We start from the raw sequence: 13,198 nt of genomic DNA, 5'->3' as shown, positions 1-13,198 counted from the left end.
TATCTGTCCTTTTGTGTCTGATTTATTTCATTCAAAATATAATGTCTTTAACTTTCATCCATGTCATGTTGGAGCATGCATCACACCTTCATTTCCTTTTAATGTCTGAATAATATTTCATTGCATGTAATATTTTGCTTTTTGTTTATCCATTCATCTGTCTATGGATATTTGAGGTGTTTCCACTTTTTGCCATTGTGAATAATAATGCACGAGTATCCACTTGGATCTGTTTTCATTTCCTATGGGTGGAACTGACGTGCTAGTTAAATTCATGTGTAACTTTTGGAAGAACCACCAAACTGTTTCCCACAGAACTTGTACCATTTTACATCCCCACCAACAATATACTAGGGTTCCTATTTCTCTACATTCTCATCCTCATTTGTAATTTTCCTTTTTTTTCTAATAACATTCTATTGGGAATGAGATGGTGTCTCATTGTGACTTTCTCATTTGTATGTCCCTAATGGCTAATGAGGTTAAACATCTTTTTGTGTGCTTAAGTCATTTGATTTGTTTCGGTGAAATATCTATTCAAGTCCCTTGTCCATTTTATAATTTTTTTTTTTTTTGTCTTTTGGTTGTTGAATTGAAGGAATTCTTTATAACTATTCTGACTATTAAACCTTTATGAGATATATGGTTTCCAAATATTTTCTTTCATTCTGTTGGTTATCTTTTCATTTTCTTGATAGTTTCCTTTGGATTCACAAGGGTTTATAATTTTGATTAAGTCAATGTTTTTCCCGCTTTTCTTGTGTTGCTCATGTTTTTGGTGTAAAGTCTAAAAATACCTGAAGCTGTTTCCCTATTTATCTTCTAAAATTTTATAGGTTTGCCTCCTATATTTAGGTTTTTCATCCATTTTGAGTTAAGTTTTGTAAATGGTGTGAAGCTGAGGTTCACTTTCACGCTTTTGCATGAGGACATCCAGTTTCCCCAGCACCCCTTGTAGAAAGGCTATTCTTTCTCCATTGAGTAGACTTGGCACCCTTGTCAAAAGCCGGTTGGCCAAAGATGCATGGATTTCTTTCAGAATTCTTGGCTTTATTCCTTGTCTGTCCTAGCGCTACTTCCACAGTATTTCGATGATTGTAGCTTGTAATACATTTTGAAATCTGGAAATGTGACTCCTCCAACTTTGCCTCTCTTTTTCAAGGTGATTTTAGCTTTGGGGGGTACCTTGTCCTTCCAAATGAATTTGATGATTAAATTTTCCATTTCTGCAAAGAAGGCTATTGTAATTTGATTGGGATTGTGTTGGATCTGTAAATCACATTGAGTGGTATTAACATCTTAACAATATTAAGTCTTCCAAACCATGAGTATAGAATATATTTCTACTCATCTAGGTCTTCTTTAATTTTTTTCAGTAATGATTTGTTGTTGCCTGTGTACAAGTCCTTTGCATCCTTAGCAAAATTTATTCCTAGATTTTTATTCTTTTAGTTAATATTGTAAATGGAGTTGTTTTCTTGGCTTCCTCTTCAGATTGTTTATAGCTGGTATATAAAAACACCACTGATTTTTGCATATTGATCTTTTATCTCACCTTTTTGTTGAATTTTTCATCAAGTGTTGATATGATAAAAATGGAAAGAATTAGGATTTGGAACCCACTTCTTGGACAGGGCATCAATGATGAAATGATGATGTTTACCCTGCATTATATTTTGTGGAAGAAAAATTTTGAGGAAAAAAATATTTCTGCCAATACATGAGTATGTTTAGGAACATCTATGACTGATAAATATGCACTGACTAGGAGAAAGTAGAAAAGTAGCTTAATATTAGATGGAACAATGGTTCCAAGGAAGAAAGTATTCCAGGGCCCATGGAAAGAGTGATAGGACTATTTTCTGTCCATTTTCCATTGATTAAGAAAATTCTCATTAGATCCATAAAAAATAAAGGAAACTCTGGGATTCTTAGATACGATATGAATACCTCATGTTCAATATTTGCCGGCACTGTGACCTGTCTACAACCTCCACCCCCGCCCCCATTTTAAGACTTCTTTCAAATGAGAAACACTTGTCTGTCTCGTAGCATGTTCTCTCAGGTATGCTGATATGAGTTCCAACCAGGGGACTATTAATTGTGAACGCTGTTGCTTCCCCCATTCCCTGCCTGTGTATCAGTAACATTTCCAACATAGGAGTCACATATGTATAAAATCGTGGTTCAAGAGGACCAGTACATAATACCCCACTTTTCTTGGCTCGAGTTCTGAGACAATCAAGGTAAGAAGAGAAATAAAAAGAAAACAAATAAAAATTCCAGCTTTATTATTAACGGAGCAGATGTAGCTCATGGCCTGTCTCTGCAGCATCTTAATCCTTAGGTATGGATCTCCTACTCTGTATGCTAGAGTCAGGCAGATCCATCCACACAGGCACAGGCAGAGCCACAGAACCACATGCTTCACGCTGCTGGCTTTTCCTGCCAACCTTACACATGGCCAGGAGCATTCCACAACACCTGTTCTCCAGGTGGAGATGGATCCCAACATGAGGTGACAGAGAAGGGGACTGACAAGACCAGTCCTTTTCCTTCTCCCAAATTCACTCCTTGGCTCCTGAGGAGGCACAAATGGGATATGGAGAGGGGTCAGGAGGGTTATGTTATGGATAGTCCCCACATGGATGGAAACATCAGGGCTGGGAATTCCATCCCTCCAAAAAAAGTAATTTGAGTATTTAAAAATGGACATAATGCTCAAGCATCAACACATAAAAATTGCTAATCCTTCAACTCAATCAGAAATGTTTTCATTTACTGAGTATCTGCTTCATGATAAGTGTTATACTAGGAGCTGTAATGCAAAATATACAAAATTTGAGTACTAATCTCACAGTTTACATTCTATAACTATATAGTGTATTCACTCTAAATATTCAAATAAAAATTTTTAAATAATGTGAGGTATTCAACACATATAAGAGATCTACAGTGAATTACCGGAATCTATGGCTCTTATTTAAATTGTGAAATCATCAACATGATCTTACAGACAAAATGTAGTAGTGAAAAACAATGGATGATTTTAAATTAAAACAGCTTCAATAATTCAGTTCTCATGAGATGCTTTACATTCTCAACGCTTTCAAGACAAAACTCTGAAGCTTTTGTGTTTTTAATAATATGGTTTCTAATTTTACTTCCCAGACATGTGATGTTTCTCTATCAATGCCTGTTCTCCATTTTTTTAACATAAGTACTTAAGGAGTTCTGTAAAAGTGAAGAAGAATAGTATTTTGTTCTATTATCCTCTGAAAGATGGACTTCATTAAAACATGATTCTTTGGATCTTTGCCAAGTGGCTGAGCTATAGATAAACAGTATAACAAGAACCTTCTGGTTTTTTCAGTAACGAGCACCAATCAATAGGATTATGCTAAATTTCATGCTATAGCAGGTCATATTTTATCAAGGTTCCACTGAATTTACAATGAACAGCAGCCACTATGTAGATCCCTTTATTAACCCTCACGGTAGTCATTTATGTCTGGAAAACTTCCCTCACCAACCTTTTAATATAAATGTTGAAAATATTAATTTGTTAATAAGTAAAAATGAGATTATTTTCATGTCCTCTAAAATAGGTTAAAGTATTTATCGTTAGAATATAAAAAGTTTACTCTTATAGAAATGATTATTTTTACATAAAAACAGATATAAAATAGCTAACTTTTATTCAGTGTGGCTAATGGCCAGCCTCCGAGTTTAAAGTCATTGCATATACTACTCATATATTTAGTCATCATGTACCTATGAAATAAATGCCATTATCTTTTATCATACATGAAGAAACTTAAGTATAAAGATATCAAATTATAAGCAAAAACTAAAATGTTTAAGTAATTGTGCAGAATCATAGCTAATAAGTATGTGTAATCTAAAATATAAAAAATCCTGAATATGATATGATATGATATGATATGATATGATATGATATGATATCCTGCATCTAATAAGCAATCAAATGGCAGGAGAGATATCTATATAACGTTCCTCACATATTCTTAAGTTGCAATAGAAATAATATTTCATAAAAATTCATACTGTATGTGTTATATAAATTAATACTGTATATTTATGTAGCAAGCACCAAATTATTAATTTGCACATATAACTATGCGTATATAAATTATGGACTTCTTGTCTTATTTATATATAGTCTTAAAGATGGATTTGAAATGAATATCTCCATATTTTTAGCTACTTAGATTTTACTGAATAGCCTACTTATTCCACATAAATCTCATCAATATCACTTTACAAAATAAAAGCCTAATACCTCAAGACTTACACAAGCCAACCCAAAACATTCTTGAGAGAGATCACATAATAAATATATATATTTGTATATAGGTATATAGGTATAAATATACAGAGATAAATAAAATTAAAAATCATATAAATATATATAAACATACATATCTTTTTGCTAATATGCCTGATGAAATAAATAAGTCAAAATCTTGCCATGAGACTTAGTCTGTTAGAACTGGCATGCAGTATGAAAAGATAAACAATATATTCCCTCAAAAAATGAATTAGAAAATAGATCTCCAGTATAGTTTGGTTTTGTGTTTTTACTTCCCATCTGAAAAACAGGCAGAGAATAGCAATCTCTAACTGGGTTCTTAGGGTGGAGATCGGTGAACAAACTTTGGTTTTAGCACACAATCAGAATCCCCTGGGGGACATGTTAAATTTAGGTTGCTGAACCAACCTCCTTTGCTTTTTATTCATTAGGTCTGGATTGGGCCTGAGAATGTGCATTTCCATCGTGTTTCCGGGTGATGTCAACGATACTGGTCCAGGAACCACACTTTGAGAAGCGTTCTTAAGAATGTCAAAGGTAAATAGCCAACCTTTGGCCCCTCCTCTTATCCTTATCTGTGAAAAATGAAAACAAAAACAAAAACAAAAACCCTGGGAATTGGCCTTTGCAGGATTTGAGCAGGTGATGTATTTGCTTGTCACTGAGTAGTTGTAGTAAAATTGCTCACAGTATTCACAATCCACTAGAATCACCTGGGGAACTTTTAAAATGCCAATTGTTCAGGACCCATCCCTTCCTCGTTAAACCACCCTCTGCGTGTGGGGCTTAGGCATCAGTAACCTTAAAGCAACCCAGGTGATTCCAGAGGCAGTAAAATTTCAGAGTAATAGTGAGAACCATTCAGCAAACTTGCTCATGCCCAGAAGTGACAAGACAAGCACTGCCTCCATATAATAGATCTCAAGGACACTGAGATTAGAGGTACATTGTCAATCTTAGATTAGTCACTATATTTTGTGTTCTATCAAATGGGTAAAACTTTATAGTTACTTATAACTGTAAAATAAACACATTTTGAAAAAAACACATTTTGTTTTTTATAAATACAAAGGTATTTATAATATAGTTATCATTTTTCTGTTAACCCCTATCAACTGATTAGTCTATCTATATATATATTTGTGTTTCTATCATCTATCTGTCTATCTACCCACTTTCGCATTTTCCCTAGTTGTTGGGAAGTAGACCAGAAATGTTGAGATAACAGGATGATACAAGAGGCGGGTTGGAAAGCTGTGTGTAGCTGTTCACTGACATCTGACATCAAGGGTTCCAACTTTGGGCTCCAACTTTGGCCTTCTCTAAGCCTCCTTTCTCTTATCTGTAAAAAGAGGCTGACAGTACATTCTTCCTATAACTAATGGGGAAATTGAATGAAATAATGTAAGGAGGTAATTAATACAAAGAAAGTCCTCAATAGATTTAAGCTGTTTCATTATAGTCCCTCTTTCATAATTGGTTTCTCATTTACTTTGGTTAAAAACAACAAAACAAAGCTTTTCAACAGCTTTATCTGAAATCTATGACTGGAATATTTGATTGCTCCATCTATGCTCACTTTTTTGTTTTGTTTTAATAAATAAAGGGCCAAAAGCTCATGTGGTTGCTTTTGAATGTTGTATGAATTCAGCAATGAAAGTAGAAATGATTTTGGTTGGATAAGAGAGACTCAAGTCAGCCTCCATAAGAAACTCAGTCATAAAGAGAGGAAATGGGACATTTCTTCAAGAAATGCTATGAACAAGGTATTCTAAAAGCAAGCTAGTGAAAACGTAGGCATTGTGGAAGTGCAGTCTCCGTCACATATTCTTTGTCTTCTTTTTGTCTGTCTGTCTGCATTGTCTTGTTTTAACAATACTTTACGAATGTAAAAACCATTCTTAGTTCAAAAATTGTACCAAAATATACCATGGGCTGGACTTGACTGCAGGCTCTAGTCTATTGACCCATGACCTAAAATGCTTTTAGAAAACATTACAATAATATGTAGCTTTTTCTTTTTTTTTTTTTTTTTTTTTTTTTTTTTATTAACGGAAAGAAAAAAAAGAAATTAACACAACATTTAGAAATCATACCATTCTACATATGCACTCAGTAATTCTTAACATCATCACATAGATGCATGATCATTGTTTCTTAGTACATTTGCATCAGTTTAGAGGAACTAGCAACACAACAGAAAAAGCTATAAAATGTTAATATAAAGAAAAGAAATAAAAGTAGTAGTAATAGTAAAAAACAACAACAACAAACAAACCAACAAGCAAACAAAAACAAAAAAAAACCCTATAGCTCAGATGCAGCTTCATTCAGTATTTTAACATGATTACTTTACAATTAGGTATTATTGTGCTGTCCATTTTTGAGTTTTTGTATCTAGTCCTGTTGCACAATCTGTATCCCTTCAGCTTCAATTACCCATTGTCTTACCCTGTTTCTAACTCCTGCTGAACTCTGTTACCAATGACATATTTCAAGTTTATTCTCGAATGTCCGTTCACAACAGTGGGACCATACAGTATTTGTCCTTTAGTTTTTGGCTGGATTCACTCAGCATAATATTCTCTAGGTCCATCCATGTTATTACATGGTTCACAAGTTTATCTTGTCTTAAAGCTGCATAATATTCCATCGTATGTATATACCACAGTTTGTTTAGCCACTCTTCTGTTGATGGAGATTTTGGCTGTTTCCATCTCTTTGCAATTGTAAATAACGCTGCTATAAACATTGGTGTGCAAATGTCCGTTTGTGTCTTTGCCCTTAAGTCCTTTGAGTAGATACCTAGCAATGGTATTGCTGGGTCGTATGGCAATTCTATATTCAGCTTTTTGAGGAACCGCCAAACTGCCTTCCACAGTGGTTGCACCCTTTGACATTCCCACCAACAGTGAATAAGTGTGCCTCTTTCTCCGCATCCTCTCCAGCACTTGTCATTTTCTGTTTTGTTGATAATGGCCATTCTGGTGGGTGTGAGATGATATCTCATTGTGGTTTTGATTTGCATTTCTCTAATGGCCAGGGACATTGAGCATCTCTTCATGTGCCTCTTGGCCATCCGTATTTCTTCTTCTGGTAGGTGTCTGTTTAAGTCTTTTTCCCATTTTGTAATTGGGTTGGCTGTCTTTTTGTTGTTGAGTTGAATAATCTCTTTGTAAATTCTGGATACTAGACCCTTATCTGATATGTCATTTCCAAATATTGTCTCCCATTGTGTAGGCTGTCTTTCTACTTTCTTGATGAAGTTCTCTGATGCACAAAAGTGTTTAATTTTGAGAAGCTCCCATTTATTTATTTCCTTCTTCAGTGTTCTTGCTTTAGGTTTAAGGTCCATAAAACCACCTCCAGTTGTAAGATCCATAAGATATCTCCCAACATTTTCCTCTAACTGTTTTATGGTCTTAGACCTAATGTTTAGATCTTTGATCCATTTTGAGTTAACTTTTGTATAGGGTGTGAGAGATGGGTCTTCTTTCATTCTTTTGCATATGGATATCCAGTTCTCTAGGCACCATTTATTGAAGAGACTGTTCTGTCCCAGGTGAGTTGGCTTGACTGCCTTATCAAAGATCAAATGTCCATAGATGAGAGGGTCTATATCTGAGCACTCTATTCGATTCCATTGGTCGACATATCTATCTTTATGCCAATACCATGCTGTTTTGACCACTGTGGCTTCATAATATGCCTTAAAGTCAGGCAGCGCGAGACCTCCAGCTTCGTTTTTTTTCCTCAAGATGTTTTTAGCAATTCGGGGTACCCTGCCCTTCCAGATAAATTTGCTTATTGGTTTTTCTATTTCTGAAAAATATGTCGTTGGGATTTTGATTGGTATTGCATTGAATCTGTAAATCAGTTTAGGTAGGATTGACATCTTAACTATATTTAGTCTTCCAATCCATGAACACGGTACGCCCTTCCATCTATTTAGGTCTTCTGTGATTTCTTTTAACAGTTTTTTGTAGTTTTCTTTATATAGGTTTTTTGTCTCTTTGGTTAAATTTATTCCTAGGTATTTTATTCTTTTAGTTGCGATTGTAAATGGGATTCGTTTCTTGATTTCTACCTCAGCTTGTTCATTACTAGTGTATAGAAAAGCTACAGATTTTTGAATGTTGATCTTGTAGCCTGCTACTTTGCTGTACTCATTTATTAGCTCTAGTAATTTTGTTGTGGATTTTTCTGGGTTTTCTACATATAGTATCATATCGTCTGCAAACAGTGATAGTTTTACTTCTTCCTTTCCAATTTTGATGCCTTGTATTTCTTTTTCTTGCCTAATTGCTCTGGCTAGAACTTCCAACACAATGTTGAATAATAGTGGTGATAGTGGACATCCTTGTCTTGTTCCTGATCTTAGGGGGAAAGTTTTCAATTTTTCCCCATTGAGGATGATATTAGCTGTGGGTTTTTCATATATTCCCTCTATCATTTTAAGGAAGTTCCCTTGTATTCCTATCTTTTGAAGTGTTTTCAGCAGGAAAGGATGTTGAATCTTGTCAAATGCCTTCTCTGCATCAATTGAGATGATCATGTGATTTTTCTGCTTTGATTTGTTGATATGGTGTATTACATTAATTGATTTTCTTATGTTGAACCATCCTTGCATACCTGGGATGAATCCTACTTGGTCATGATGTATAATTCTTTTAATGTGTTGTTGGATACGATTTGCTAGAATTTTATTGAGGATTTTTGCATCTGTATTCATTAGAGAGATTGGTCTGTAGTTTTCTTTTTTTGTAATATCTTTGCCTGGTTTTGGTATGAGGGTGATGTTGGCTTCATAGAATGAATTAGGTAGTTTTCCCTCCACTTCGATTATGTTGAAGAGTTTGAGGAGAGTAGGTACTAATTCTTTCTGGAATGTTTGATAGAATTCACATGTGAAGCTGTCTGGTCCTGGACTTTTCTTTTTAGGGAGCTTTTGAATAACTAATTCAATCTCTTTACTTGTGATTGGTTTGTTGAGGTCGTCTATTTCTTCTTGAGTCAAAGTTGGTTGTTCCTGTCTTTCCAGGAACCTGTCCATTTCTTCTAAATTGTTGTATTTATTAGCGTAAAGTTGTTCATAGTATCCTGTTATTACCTCCTTTATTTCTGTGAGGTCAGTAGTTATGTCTCCTCTTTCATTTCTAATCTTATTTATTTGCATCCTCTCTCTTCTTCTTTTTGTCAATCTTGCTAAGGGCCCATCAATCTTGTTGATTTTCTCATAGAACCAACTTCTGGTCTTATTGATTTTCTCTATTGTTTTCATGTTTTCAATTTCATTTATTTCTGCTCTAATCTTTGTTATTTCTTTCCTTTTGCTTGCTTTGGGATTAGTTTGCTGTTCTTTCTCCAGTTCTTCCAAGTGGACAGTTAATTCCTGCATTTTTGCCTTTTCTTCTTTTCTGATAAAGGCATTTAGGGCAATAAATTTCCCTCTTAGCACTGCCTTTGCTGCGTCCCATAAGTTTTGATATGTTGTGTCTTCATTTTCATTTGCCTCTAGGTATTTACTAATTTCTCTTGCAATTTCTTCTTTGACCCACTTGTTGTTTAAGAGTGTGTTGTTGAGCCTCCATGTATTTATGAATTTTCTGGCACTCCGCCTATTATTGATTTCCAACTTCATTCCTTTATGATCCGAGAAAGTGTTGTGTATGATTTCAATCTTTTTAAATTTGTTAAGACTTGCTTTGTGACCCAGCATATGGTCTATCTTTGAGAATGATCCATGAGCACTTGAAAAAAAGGTGTATCCTGCTGTTGTGGGATGTAATGTCCTATAGATGTCTGTTAAGTCAAGTTCATTTATAGTAATATTCAGGTTCTCTATTTCTTTATTGATCCTCTGTGTAGATGTTCTGTCCATTGATGAGAGTGGTGAATTGAAGTCTCCAACTATTATGGTATATGTGTCTATTTCCCTTTTCAATGTTTGCAGTGTATTCCTCACGTATTTTGGGGCATTCTGGTTCGGTGCGTAAATATTTATGATTGTTATGTCTTCTTGTTTAATTGTTCCTTTTATTAGTATATAGTGTCCTTCTTTGTCTCTTTTAACTGTTTTACATTTGAAGTCTAATTTGTTGGATATTAGTATAGCCACTCCTGCTCTTTTCTGGTTGTTGTTTGCATGAAATATCTTTTCCCAACCTTTCACTTTCAACCTATATTTATCTTTGGGTCTAAGATGTGTTTCCTGTAGACAGCATATAGAAGGATCCTGTTTTTTAATCCATTCTGCCAGTCTATGTCTTTTAATTGGGGAATTCAGTCCATTGACATTTAGAGTTATTACTGTTTGGATAATATTTTCCTCTACCATTTTGCCTTTTGTATTATATATATCATATCTGTCTTTCCTTCTTTCTACACTTTTCTCCATGTCTCTCTCTTCTGTCTTTTTGTATCTGACTCTAGTGCTTCCTTTAGTATTTCTTGCAAAGCTGGTCTCTTGGACACAAATTCTCTTAGTGACTTTTTGTCTGAGAATGTTTTAAATTCTCCCTCATTTTTGAAGGACAATTTTGCTGGATATAGGAGTCTTGGCTGGCAGTTTTTCTCTTTTAGTAACTTAAATATATCATCCCACTGTCTTCTAGCTTCCATGGTTTCTGCTGAGAAATCTACACATAGTCTTATTGGGTTTCCCTTGTATGTGACGGATTGTTTTTCTCTCGCTGCCTTCAAGATCCTCTCTTTCTCTTTGACCTCTGACATTCTAACTAGTAAGTGTCTTGGGGAACGCCTATTTGTGTCTAATCTCTTTGGGGTGCGCTGCACTTCTTGGATCTGTAATTTTAGGTCTTTCATAAGAGTTGGGAAATTTTCAGTGATAATTTCTTCCATTAGTTTTTCTCCTCCTTTTCCCTTCTCTTCTCCTTCTGGGATACCCACTACACGTATATTTGTACGGTTCACATTGTCCTTGAGTTCCCTGATACCTTGTTCAAATTTTTCCATTCTTTTCCGGATAGTTTCTGTTTCTTTTTGGAGTTCAGATGTTTCATCCTCCAAATCACTAATTCTATCTTCTGTTTCTTTAAATCTGTCTTTGTAGGTATCCATTGTTTTTTCCATCTTTTCTACTTTATCTTTCACTTCCATAAGTTCTGTGATTTGTTTTTTCAGTTTTTCTATTTCTTCTTTATGTTCAGCCCATGTCTTCTTCATGTCCTCCCTCAATTTATCGATTTCGTTTTTGAAGAGGTTTTCCATTTCTGTTCGTATATTCAGCATTAGTTGTTTCAGCTCCTGTATCTCATTTGAACTATTGGTTTCTTCGTTTGACTGGGCCATATGTTCAATTTTCTGAGCGTGATCCGTTATCTTCTGCTGGCGTCTGGGCATTTAGTCAGATTTCCCCGGGTGTTCGACCCCACAGGTTGAAAGATTTTTCTGCGCAGTCTCTGGGTTCTGTTCTTCCTATCCTGCCCAGTAGGTGGCGCACGTGGCACACGCCTGTCTGTGGGTTCCACCAGCGAAAGTTGCTGTGGGTCCCTCAACTCTGGAAAACTCTCGCCGTAGGGGAGGTTCGGCAACCGAAGCGTCTTGGAAGAATGCCAGCCGGCCCGGGGTTCCAAACGCGGGGAGGGTCGCCGGCTGTCGCAGCACAGGAGAGCGTCCGGCCAAATTAGCTAGTCGACCCGGGGCACCAAGCGTGGCGGGAGGGCGCCAGCTGTCGCAGCCCGGGAGAGTGCACTGCTCCCAGCCGACGGGGGAGTCACGTGTTTGGAAGGGATCCCCAGGTCACTGTTCTCCGCAGTCTGGGGATTTCCGACCCAACTATCTCAGTTGTTCCGGGGGGCCTCGTGTGGTGGGGGCACCAGCCGCCGCGGCCTAAGGGGACCGCCTGTCCAATTCTACCAGCTGGCCTGGGAAGGTGGAAGGGAGGGACTCCGGTCGCTTGCTGTCCCACCCAGGAAAGCCCGTGCCCCTTGGTGATCTCACCGGAGCTGGTTCTCCCAGATAGTCAGCCGTTCCAGGATGGGGTACGCTGTCCCTTTGATCTCCCTCGTGGCTCCGGGAGCTGCTCTGTATTATCTCCACTCCCCCAGTAGTTGTTCTGGAGGAGGAAAGGTGAGGGCGGCAAGGCTGTCGAGGCTGGTGGCGGAGGAGCACGGTGAAGGCGGGGAAAGAGGGCACCGTGTTGGTTGGAGAGCAGCCGGAGCAGGAGGGGGAGGAGGGGGAGAGAGGGGGTAGGGAGGTCGGGCGGCTCGGCTCCTGCGGGGCGCGTGCGCCGCGCGGCGGTCCGGGGGAGAAAGAGAGGGGGTAGGGAGGTCGGGCGGCTCGGCTGCTGCGGGGCGCGTGCGCCGCGCGGCGGTCCGGGGGAGAAAGAGAGGGGGTAGGGAGGTCGGGCGGCTCGGCTGCTGCGGGGCGCGTGCGCCGCGCGGCGGTCCGGGGGAGAAAGAGAGGGGGTAGGGAGGTCGGGCGGCTCGGCTGCTGCGGGGCGCGTGCGCCGCGCGGCGGTCCGGGGGAGAAAGAGAGGGGGTAGGGAGGTCGGGCGGCTCGGCTGCGGCGGGGCGCGTGCGCCGCGCGGCGGTCCGGGGGAGAAAGAGAGGGGGTAGGGAGGTCGGGCGGCTCGGCTGCTGCGGGGCGCGTGCGCCGCGCGGCGGTCCGGGGGAGAAAGAGAGGGGGTAGGGAGGTCGGGCGGCTCGGCTGCTGCGGGGCGCGTGCGCCGCGCGGCGGTCCGGGGGAGAAAGAGAGGGGGTAGGGAGGTCGGGCGGCTCGGCTGCTGCGGGGCGCGTGCGCCGCGCGGCGGTCCGGGGGAGAAAGAGAGGGGGTAGGGAGGTCGGGCGGCTCGGCTGCTGCGGGGCGCGTGCGCCGCGCGGCGGTCCGGGGGAGAAAGAGAGG

General features: G+C 38.8%; 1 long non-coding RNA gene across 1 annotated transcript in view; it reads left to right on the top strand.

Annotated features, from left to right (window-relative positions):
* Nucleotides 1–4,935, top strand: part of LOC143686551 (uncharacterized) — a 158,404-nt gene extending 153,469 nt beyond the window's left edge. The window contains exon 4 of the long non-coding RNA XR_013177253.1: nt 4,765–4,935. This is a non-coding gene — a long non-coding RNA (uncharacterized LOC143686551). The remainder of the gene's footprint in view (nt 1–4,764) is intronic.
* Nucleotides 4,936–13,198: the final 8,263 nt, after the last annotated feature.

Source organism: Tamandua tetradactyla, chromosome 1, assembly GCF_023851605.1.
Source record: "Tamandua tetradactyla isolate mTamTet1 chromosome 1, mTamTet1.pri, whole genome shotgun sequence".
In the NCBI taxonomy this organism is placed as follows: Eukaryota; Metazoa; Chordata; class Mammalia; order Pilosa; family Myrmecophagidae; genus Tamandua; species Tamandua tetradactyla.
The sequence above is the reverse complement of the archived record's forward strand: the minus strand, read 5'-3'. Positions and strand labels throughout refer to the sequence as shown.